This window comes from Metopolophium dirhodum, chromosome 2 (genome assembly GCF_019925205.1).
Source record: "Metopolophium dirhodum isolate CAU chromosome 2, ASM1992520v1, whole genome shotgun sequence".
Taxonomy (NCBI): domain Eukaryota; kingdom Metazoa; phylum Arthropoda; class Insecta; order Hemiptera; family Aphididae; genus Metopolophium; species Metopolophium dirhodum.
This window is the reverse complement of record NC_083561.1, coordinates 1,744,047-1,755,698: the sequence shown is the minus strand read 5'-3', so window position 1 is coordinate 1,755,698 and position 11,652 is coordinate 1,744,047. Positions and strand designations below refer to the sequence as shown.

The 11,652-nt window shown below is 28.3% G+C and overlaps 1 pseudogene; it reads left to right on the top strand.

Moving 5' to 3' along the window:
* Positions 1-11,533: 11,533 nt before the first annotated feature.
* On the top strand, positions 11,534-11,652 carry LOC132939985 (5S ribosomal RNA; annotated as a pseudogene).

Genomic DNA, 11,652 nt, shown 5'->3' with positions numbered 1-11,652 from the left:
TATTACTAAGTATATTCGATGATATTATTGTGAATAAAGTAATGTATAATGTATAAATAACCTAACCTACGTGAAGCCTTGTTTTCAATTTTCAATCCTTGGCTATAAAAGTTGAACATTTTAAACATTTTTAACTACAAAATAATTAATAAATTATAAATTTGATAAACGTTGTCAATATATGAACTTTAAATGCTTATAAAAAAAAATTGTGTCTATGTATTTTTAATATTTTTCAACTGCTATTAGAACGATATCATGAATTTCAGGAGCCTTATATTAAATTTTCACGCTTTTCTACCCAACAAATAAAATTTTATTGATATTTATGGAAAAAAAACTAAAAAAATTTAAAACTGACAATATCCGTAAACCACTCAAAAAGAATCAAATTATTTTCAAATTTTATGGTGTATAGAAAATGCAAACATTCAGTGAAATTTTGAAGTATCTACAGTCATATGTTTTTTAATTACAACAAAATAAGAAAATCGTTACATAAGAAATCGAGTGAATATCAAATGTAAAAATATGAATTTCAAACGCTCATAAAAATTTAATTTGGTTTTCTTGGAGACATTTTTTTTTTTTGATAAAGGTAGACAAACTTATGGATCTTCTTGTATTACATTTTCAAATTTTAGATTTGAAAAGAAAAATTGTTATGAATTCTCAACTCGAAATAATTTGCAAATTTTCGTCATTTTTACGTATTTTTTCAATATTTGAACTTTAAATGCTTATAAAAAAAAAATTGTGACTGGATTTTTAATTTTTTTTATCTGCCTTTGAAACAATAACCTAGGAGCCTTATATTACATTTTCAAGCTTTTTTACCCAACAAATAAAATTTTAGTGATATTTATAGAAAAAAAAAACTAAAAAAATTGGAAACTGAAAATGTCCGTAAACAACTCAAAATAAGTCAAAATATTTGGAAAATTTTATCGTGTATAGAAAATGCTAATATAAACATTCAGTCAAAATTTCATGTACCTACAGTCATTTGTTTTGGAGTTGCACCAAAATCAAAATTGATTTTCTCGAAAACAGATTTTGCGTAAAATTCCCGTTTTTCCTTAATTCTTCTTTTGTTTTTCATGTCGCTTTTGAAAACTACTGGGAAATGTTTACTTTTGACCCTCCCAATATACCAACTAGATTCACTTTCCTATCAGAAAAGTTACTGTTGAAGGAAATCCAATCATTTTTACTGTCCTAAAAGGTGATGACAGACACAAAAAATGTGTATTTTGCAGCCGAAGAGAAATCTAGTTTGGGGAAATACAAAAACCTTTGATAAAACCACCTACCACTCTCTGGTCGGCATATCCGTGTCGTCCCTTAAACGAGTGCATGAACACTAGTAAAATCTCAATACCGATTTCAACGAGCGACAACTGGACTCCTTGTGCGAGCCATAATCAGTGCGTTCTTTAATTCAATATGTGTATATGAAGTATTACTTTGTGTCACCTAAAACACCTACAATCCATAAACAACTGCGAATCAGGTAAGGCATTTAATATAATATTTTATATTGACTGCAGTTATTACATTATAAGTATTTTTTCCATACAATTATATTGTGTTTGATCTAATTCTCGAATACATGATCTCGAGAGCCCTCCTAACACCTGGAGGAAGGTAATAACAGCGTAACTTCACTATTTTCACATATAATTTTAATATAACTATCGACAGGAGTCGTTTTTATAGTTATCTTATTTTTACGTTATTACAAAGCGGCGCCCAACACAAGTTCAGTTTATTCAGATAAATAAACTGAGAATTGATCAAATACATTTTACAAAATTATATTAGTTATATAAAAATATAATATTTTACTATTAATTTTAAGAATTAATAAAAAATAAATTATCAATACTAAAAAATATTGAAAATAAAACCTAAAAAAACAATAATAACAAAAAGTAATTTATTTATTAATAAAACATACTAATTTAACGATTTACAATTTAACATCGGTATCATAATTTATTATAAAAAGAAAACCAATTAATTTTATATTCATTATTAAAATAAAAAATTTACATCTTTAGCAAAAAATATATTAATTAAATCTATTAAATTAGTTTAACAAAAGTATTTCAATTATATACATATGGTATATTACATATTATAAATTTTTTTTTAAAGTTATACAAATAATTAAATATGGGAGACAATAAAAACCCTTACTCTGAACCAGGAAAATTCACGGGAAATAATCCTGAAAACGTCGATTCTTTCTTTAAAAATTATCAAAGATCTGCACTTATTAACGGATGATCGTAATCTGAAAAAAGTCTATATACTCCCGTATTTTTAGAAGGCACTGCTTTCATATTTTATGATAATATTGTGGATACCGTTGAAGACATTGATTTCGAAAAAAAATTTTGACTAGAACGGGAGCGTACTACTTGCGTCCGAAATTATTATCAGTAGGTGAGTTGCGTCCCTCAAAAAAAGGTTCAAAAAAGGTCTATTTGCGTCCCGGTATACCTTTTTTTATAACCTTATTGCGTCCCAAAAATATCGATATAATCGATATCAAAATTTAAATTTAAAAAATAAAACATTGATATTTATTTTAATTTATAATATAAAAGTATATTAAATAAAAAAAACTCATATGTTATGATAATAACTTTTGTCATGATATTTATGGTAATAATAATATTAACAATATAAAAATTCATGTTTTACAGTTTGTCACGATAATGATAATATGTAGTAATAATAAATTGTCAATTATTGGTATGGAGTATGTGAAGTAGGATCACTTATTAAATTGTCATAAACATCTAGTTTCATACAACTTTTATTCGTACACACTTCCATCGAAAATTATTATTCCTTAAAGTCTTATGATATCCAAACTTATAACTATTGATTATATAAAAACCATTAATCGCGACCAATTTAGAACTACACAATTTTTCCATACCTTAAAAAAAATTAATAATTACAGTACAGTTTATGAACTATTGATTTTAGGGATTTTAGTAGATAATATTGATAATTATTATATAGCTGACGTGCGTCCCGCAAACGGGACGCAAGTTACCAGTCAAATTTACTACCTGAAAAATATACCTTTTTTTGGGACGCAAGTGGCATGCAGCCATTTGAACCAATGGCCCAAACTGAAATGCTTCGAATAATGTTTGTAAAACGCAAACAGAAACAAGATGAACAAAGTGTGTCTTTCATTAATGAGGTAGAGTTATTCTGTAGGCGAATTGACAAAGATATGTCACAAGGAGAAATGATACGAAGTATAATGAAAGGCTTAATTCAAAAGAACACGCTAACATAATAAATAACATTTATACATTTTTCAATGATAATAATAATAATAATAGTAATAAAAATGAAACAAAAATAAAACACATGGTACAACCTAAAAATCAAAATCAAGCCAATAGAATATTTCCTAAATTCAAACCAGAAGAAAACGTCTTCAACGATGGGAATATTGTGGATTGTATACCGTTACAACAAAAATATCCAATAAAATTCCCAACAATATAGTTCGCATACAAGAAATAGGAAAACGATGATAAAAACACAATGATTAAAATAAATAAAATACAAATCACCTTTATCGAAAATCATACAAAAAGAATTACAGAATTAACAAAATACCCTAACACACCGATTTATATACAAACAAAAAAAAAAAATAATAAAAAAGTCAAACAAACCAAAATTCTTAAAAGTACCAAAAATATTAAGTGTCGGCCTGGGATATGAAAGGCCTAGGCAAGGATTATTTTTAGGGCCTCAATTTTTTATCAAAATTGACCTTAGATTGGGTTGAAATTGTGAAAGTCATGTTTTGTGATATCTTACATACGTATAAAATATATATATGAATACTTTTGTAGCATATTAACTAATGTTTTATAGTTAAATACATACTAACATGATTTCATACGCAACCTATAGAAAATATATATTTAAAATTAAACTATTATTTTGTTATTATAATAAATGTATATATAATATTTCTTTTAACAAAAAAATAGATGTATTTTCTACAAGTTTAAATTACATACTCTTTATTAGGTATTAAATTTTACTTATTCTTGTTTAATGAAATTACCTTAAATTCAATGTTACACTATTTAAATAATTATATTATACTAATTAACAGACTTGGTTAATTTTAAAACAATAACAAATAAATGATTTAACACTTTATATCATTATAATAATATGACATTTTTTTATTCATAACGTAAGTAATCTTTTTAATGTATCGGATGAACCAGCAATGCAATTAATAATATGTTCTTTATCTCAACATTCATTAGCATTAATGGAGGTAAATGTTCTTGATTTATAGTAGATCTTAATTTTGATTTAACTAACTTAAGTTTAGAAAAAACTCTTTCACATGTTACCTGAGTTGATGGAAGAAGTAATACATATTTATACAAAACAAATAAATTATTAAAAGTATTGGAATTAAATGCAAGTTCTTTAATAATTGTGATATAAGCACTTGCAATGCATCTATTACATTTGTTACAGTCAATTGGTAAAATTTTTTCTTCATCAACTTCATTATCACTGTCCATATTTTTTAATAATAAATCCTGTTGAATGATTGTATGTTGATCAACAAATTCAGTTGTACATTCTCAGATAATTAAGGATGAAAGCTTTCAAATTGAAAAGCAAATTGTTTCAATTCATAAAAAATTGTTTTTTGTTCTACTCCAGCTAAATCACAAATGTTTGTTAAAACATTGGTAGGAAAATTATTTAATGATTTAATTGATGGAAAAGCTTTGGTTCCAGCCAATGGCAATCTTTTAGAAGTCCTTCATTTGGTACAAATCTTGATTCTATACTATTAAGTATAGTTTCTAAAATAGAAAATGTATCCGATTTTAATTTCTCATATGGACTTTGATTTCTAGATGCATCTTGGCATTTTACTCCAGACAACATTTTTTTTTTGATACTCGTTTATCAGGAAAATCTTCTTCTATTTCTATGAAAGGTTCGTTAAGAAAATAAGAATTAACATTATTTCAACATTGTTGACATTTTTTAAATAAAAATAAAATATGAGACTCTTTTCTTAATTTTTTAATTAGGTTTTTCATTGTATTAATCATGGTCCAGGCTTGCAAATTATTAATTGATTTGGATTGTAAATATTTGGATACAGGAATAGTAATAGAATATATGTCAATCAATAAAGTTGCTACAAAAATAGTTTCAAATTTTGACCAATTACAAATCAGAGAACGTGCCATAAATTTTGATTTTGTAATTAAGTTTCCTTGGTTAACTGATAAAAGAAATTCTAAAAATGTTATGAATTTACTATTCTCTACTTTTTGATTATCTTAAACTAAGTTTATATCTAATATAGATGATAGAGCTTTGTCCTTGCTCCACCAACGAGTAGCTCCAATTTTTTGCAAACGATAGAGCTTATTATGAGCAACATGTTTAACTTTGGTTATGGCCATCCACGCTGACATTCTTTTATGAGAATCCGACAGAAAAACTGATGATGATTCTACAAGTCCAAATAAATCTTCAGCAAGAGTAGAGTGTATTGTACTTTCAGACATATTAAAGCTTAAAACATGCCCCATACAATGAGTATAAACTATTTTAGGGTTATAAGTTTTTAAAATAGAAACGAATAGCTGTTGAAATTGATTCCTCGTGAGTTTTCGAATTTTCATGTCTTTCTATATCCTGGTATAAGCTTTTGTTTACCTCATCTTCATATCCAATGATAAACTTTGATTCCATTGCACCAAGTATTTTTAGACTTCCATAGGCCATAAAATCAGAACAGTACAAACAAGTCTCAATAGAGTATGATATCCCATTTCTTTGAATAGTTTCATTATTAGGTAATATTTTGAAATATATTCTTTTAAAATCAAGTTTTCCTTTACCTGACCCCACGGTTGAATGGGATGCTTATCAAAGAACTAATTTTTGACTACTACACTATCAGTTCTAGATGGGCGAATAAAATGTGAAATAGCTGAAGGTTGAGTAAAATTGTCACAATCGGTCATCATATTATTTTCATTTTCAAAATTGTTATCGTCTAGCTTTATTTCACTTTCAAAATTTATTCCTACAGAATTCTGACAATCAACATCGGTTGTAATTACCTTCTCCTATAAATATAATAAAAATTATCAACACTAAGTAAAAAAGTACCTTACTAAAAAAAAAAAAAATTATAATAATAATATATATAACTAATATAAACTATAAAACTTGGTATTAAAAATGTTCCAAAAATATATTAACTGTGATAGTGTAGTTCAGACAAAAAAAATAATTATTTTATATAAAATAAGTTTAATTTTTATAATAAAGAACATTTATTTAATTCTCTATAAAAATTGAATTTATTGAACACTTTTTTAACAACTAGAGACAACTTGACAAATTCGATTTTGGTTTTTGGTGTAACTCTAAAACAAATGATTCTAGATACATGACATTTTCACTGAATGTTTATATTAGAATTAACACCACAACATTTACCATGTCGAAATATTTTGACTTGCAGTCTTGAGCTGTTAACCGTCGTTTTAAGTTTCCAATTTTTTATTTTTATTTTTTAATTTGTCAATACAATTTTATTCGTAGGATTAAAAACCTTGAGAGTTTAATGTAAGGCTCCTCATGTATTGTTACAATGGTAGTTGAAAAATATTAAAAATACATTGTCACAATTTTTTTTTATAAGTTTTACAGTTGGAATTTGACAAAATACGGAAAAATTACGAAACTGAACAAATTATTTTAAGTGAGAAATTCATAAAAATGTTTCTTTTTAAATCTAAGATTTAAAAGTGTAATACAAGATTCCATATAAGTTTGTCTATCTTTATCAACAAAAAAAATGTCTACTGAACAGTCAAATTAATATATTATGTGCGTTTGAAATTTTTGCAACATTGGATATTCACCCGATTTCACATAGGTATTATTACGATTTTCTTATTTTGTTGTAATTCAAAAACAAATTACTGTAGGTAATTTTAATTTACACCATATGTTTATTTTATCATTTCCTATACTTTATAAAATTTTAAAAATATTTTGACTAGTTTTGAGATGTTTACCGGCAATTTGTTGTGTAAAAAAGCGTGAAAATGTAATACAAGGCTCTTTATACATTGTTACAATAATACTTGAAAGATATCAAAAATACATAGGCACAATTTTTTATATGCACTTCTAAGTTTTTTTTTTTTTTTTCACTTTCAAGTTCGAATTTTGACAAAATGTATTAAATTTAAAATTTAAAAATGATTATGTAGTTACAAATGTATAAAATGTTCAACTCTTATAGCTAAGGATTGAAAATTTAGAACAAGGTTCCATGTAAATTGGTAAATAAATTACTGTATTCACAATAATATCATCAAATATACTTAGTAATATCATAGGCTGATTGCCCGTTTTCGCTCAGAATCGCCTTTCGTACCCAATGATATTATACCATTGAATTCAAATTTAACACCATTCATCATAGTGACCCACTTGTAACCTACTGTACAGTAGTGTGACACCCTCTTGCCCACCTTTTTAAATTTTTAAGTTGCCAAACTACGCATTGCTATATGCTTTATTACAAGCTATTTTAACATAAATTATATCTATAATTCAAAGATTTAGGTGTACAATTATATCACAACTTTTTATACTTGTTTTTAGATTCTGAGCGGAGCGATAATTGTATTGATTTTACAATATGTGTTCATCATAAGTAGTCGAAATATAATGCTTCGATTTTCAATTTCAGTACCTACCTTGTTCGATGGGAAGGTGAGTCTAATTGGTGCTTTCGGAAGATCAACATTTCAAATTGTAGAGTTTTTTAAACTCTATGGATGCAAGTCTGAGATCTTACCTATCAGTTAGGGGTTCTACAAGGTGGCCATCTTTGCCCCTTTCTCTCTACATTATTCATCAACGGAATAAAAAAAATCATCCCAAATTGTAATTTCCTCGCTTATGCTGATGATCTTAAGATTTTCCTCAAAATTTAATCTATATAGAAGACTGTTTTGCACTGCAGATTAAACTCGATAATATATATCCATATATTATATGGATTAACTCGATAGACCTCCACTTAAATTTCAACAAATGCCAGCCAATGTCCTTTTCTCGCAAAAGAAATTACATAGGTAGTTCACAACTACACCGTTCATGATATTGTGCTGGCATCTGCTATAATTAAAAAAGACCTAGCGGTCCTTCTGTAAAGTATTCTAAATTACCACCCACGTGTCCAATCGATAAGTTGCAAAACCTCTAAGTCCTAAGACATTAGGATTCATTAGACGTGTTTCATTCGACTTTAAGCTGTCCTTCTCACTAAAAATGCAGTACTGTGCTCTCTAGCTCGCACTTTATTAGATTACGCTTGCGTCCTAATAGTACATAACTACATAAGTAATAGGTACTGCACCTCCCTAAACATTTAAAATGGCAGCTAAGCATTTTTAGGTGACCTACTTATACAGCAGATATGCATATTTATAACAAAGCAAAAACAATGATACTTTTTCTACAAATTGTTGTCTCAGCGTATATGTGTCGTCTTCCGTCGACTCTAAAAATGATTACACATGAATACATGATACTTGTACGCCTATACCTATTGCATTACCTATATTATTTTATTCCAGGTACGTCTATACAGAGTATATAATTCAGTGTCCATAGGTAATAACAGCTATAAAAATTGATAATTTGAAAATTTTTTATTTGATACATTTTGTCAACATTCGACCATGGATCTTTATATTGTTTTTCAACTGCTTTCATAACTACTTATAAGGAATCTTATATTACCCAACGAATATAATTTTATTGACATTTAAATTTAAAATTGAGTTTCAAAAATCAAAAAACTCAAAATATTTAAAAAAAATTATCATGTATAGAAAAATTATAAAAAAATCATTTGATGAAAATTTGAAGTACTTACCTATAATACGGTTAATAGTTTTTGAATAACAACAAAATAAGAAAATCGTTTTATGAGAATTTGTTAAATTACGAGTGAATAATATCCTATGTCTTACTTCAAACGCTCGTAAAAAATTAATTTTACTTTCCGGTAAATTTTTTATTTTGTTAAATGTAGAAAATCTTTTGGAATCTTGTATGAACAAGTCTTGTTCTCACGGCCGGTCCTGCGGGGTGGACGAGAGTCGCGGGCGCGTGTGCTCTGGACGCAATGGCATCGGGCAACTCTCGGCCACGACGGCTGCGAGAGCGAGGACGACGACGACAATCGGCGACGAGCGGCTAGTGCGCGATGTCATGCGCTTGACGGTACCAAATTAAATAATTTAAAGTAGTTGACGGTACTGCTGCTGGAGCTGAAGACGACAGTCGTCTTGTTGTGGCGACGACGACGAAGGCCAAAGCTCGGAGCGAGCGTCGAAGACTATAATATCGGCCGACAGGATCAGACCACTGGGCGAAAAAGGGAGACAATCTGAAAACCATAGTTTTCGCCGTGGAATCACGTATACCTATACCTCGATCCCACATCATCGCCTCGCCTTGTCCGCTGCCCTCGTTCAGGGGGAGACTCTCGGAATGGTTCACTTCGGGGAACAACAGCAAAATACTGCAATTTTCGCCTCCGCTTGCGTGGAGCTGCGTGTATTTCTGGTGTGACCTCAGGTTTCAGCTAGCCGATCAAGTCTTCAAAACAGTTCTTGAGTCTTGACCTCCAGTCCCCTAGCCCATCGTCTCGTCACTTCACTCCTCTTCCGCTCCCTGAGCTGTCGGCGTGACAATCACGTAATTTTGGATCGTTTCAATTCGAGTCCATTGGTTCCAATAATTGTATCAAATTGTGCGCTTGTAGGTGTCAGAATGGCAAATGAGCCGATTCTGAATTTTGTCCTAGGCTGTCGTCGATAATTTAAAATAAACATAGTTTATTAGTAGCCAGCGAGTAAGCCATCAAATTATTATTCATCTACCATATTGGCGCATTCAACTTTTATTAGCATCTCTATATTTTATTATGTGGTAATATTTTTTTAATTTTTAATTTATTTTTTTATTTATTCTTCAAGAAGATAATGGGCTTCACTGAACATGTTATACATTTCAATTAATTTCATATTATAGACATTTAAAATTTTTATTTTTCCTTTAAATTAAGATAAATATATTTTCACTTGGTGAAAAATTAAAAAGAAATCAATAAAATGTTTCACATATTTTTATTTTTACTAATACTTATCTGACTTTAAAAACAACTCTTTTTTTTATCTCTCTTTCTTGAAACACCTTACACAATTGTTTAAAAATAATTTTTAACAAGACGTGATACATAATAATATTATATATATTAACGTAATTATTTATTAAATTATAAATCATTTTATGTGGTCCACCATGTCACCATAATATAATGCGTCCATGTCCTGTTTATTTATGTGACCATTGTGACTTCTTAAGAATATCATACATTTCATCATTATATAATATACAATAATATACATAAATACATAATATATTTTAACTTCATTATTTTCTCTTCGTTATGTATCTATTAAATTATCTAATGGAAAAATTCATTCATTTACTTATTACATATTATCTACTTTAGCAATGTCGTAGCGATTCAACGTCTACGTCTAGCTATTGTTGAATATCTAATGATTTCTTATTTTTTCAATATTTAGCTTGTATTGCTTGTAATATCTACAGACATTGAATTAACACTTGTCTTAAAATAATATTTTTAATTGTTTGTACCTACGTATTAAAATTATTTTCAAATGCGCTGTGTAATCTTACAAAGTTACAAATAAACGTTGAAATTCTGCAGCGTATAGGATTAAAGTTTGTTGAAGTTATATTACTGAACAACGCAGTACCTAGGTGTCTACAATATTGTAAAATCGTTTAGATAATTTTTAAGTGTTGTTATTAATTGTACAGTGATTGTTGTACACATCACGAATTGTATAAATAAATGTATCTACTTTGTTCGGATCGCGCGATGTGTTCAAAAATCACTACAGTACGACAGTACTGCCAGTACACATTGCGAAATCGGAAATGTACAATTCCGGACTTAATAATATATTAATATGTAACATATTATAATATTATATTATAATTTATAAGACTAGTAAAGTAAAATAGATCTGGCTACGGCACTGTTGTAACTGCAGATAGTTCAGTACCTACCTAATTGGTATTATATAGGTAGGTACTAGGTAAATAGGTAATAGGTACCTATTTAAACTATTTGAAGAAAAAAAAGCATATTACTAAAGCATATCTTCTTATAGTTTAAAGATTATTAAGAGAATATTTTTGGATTTTTTTTTAGAGCATATAGAATCATATTTTAAACCTAATAATCCATTATTTACTTATAATTCATACGTTGCATTATTGTAATATAATTTATAAACATGAATAACATTTTCTTTGTTAGGTATTTCATTTAAATACTGTAATTTTTCACGCCAACGTCGCCAATAACCATACCATGTTGAGTTCGCCAGTTCTCGTGCGATCACTGAAGTTAAACAACGTCGGGCGTTGTTATTACTTGGATGGGTGACCGCTTGGGAATAATGCGTGCCGCTGGCA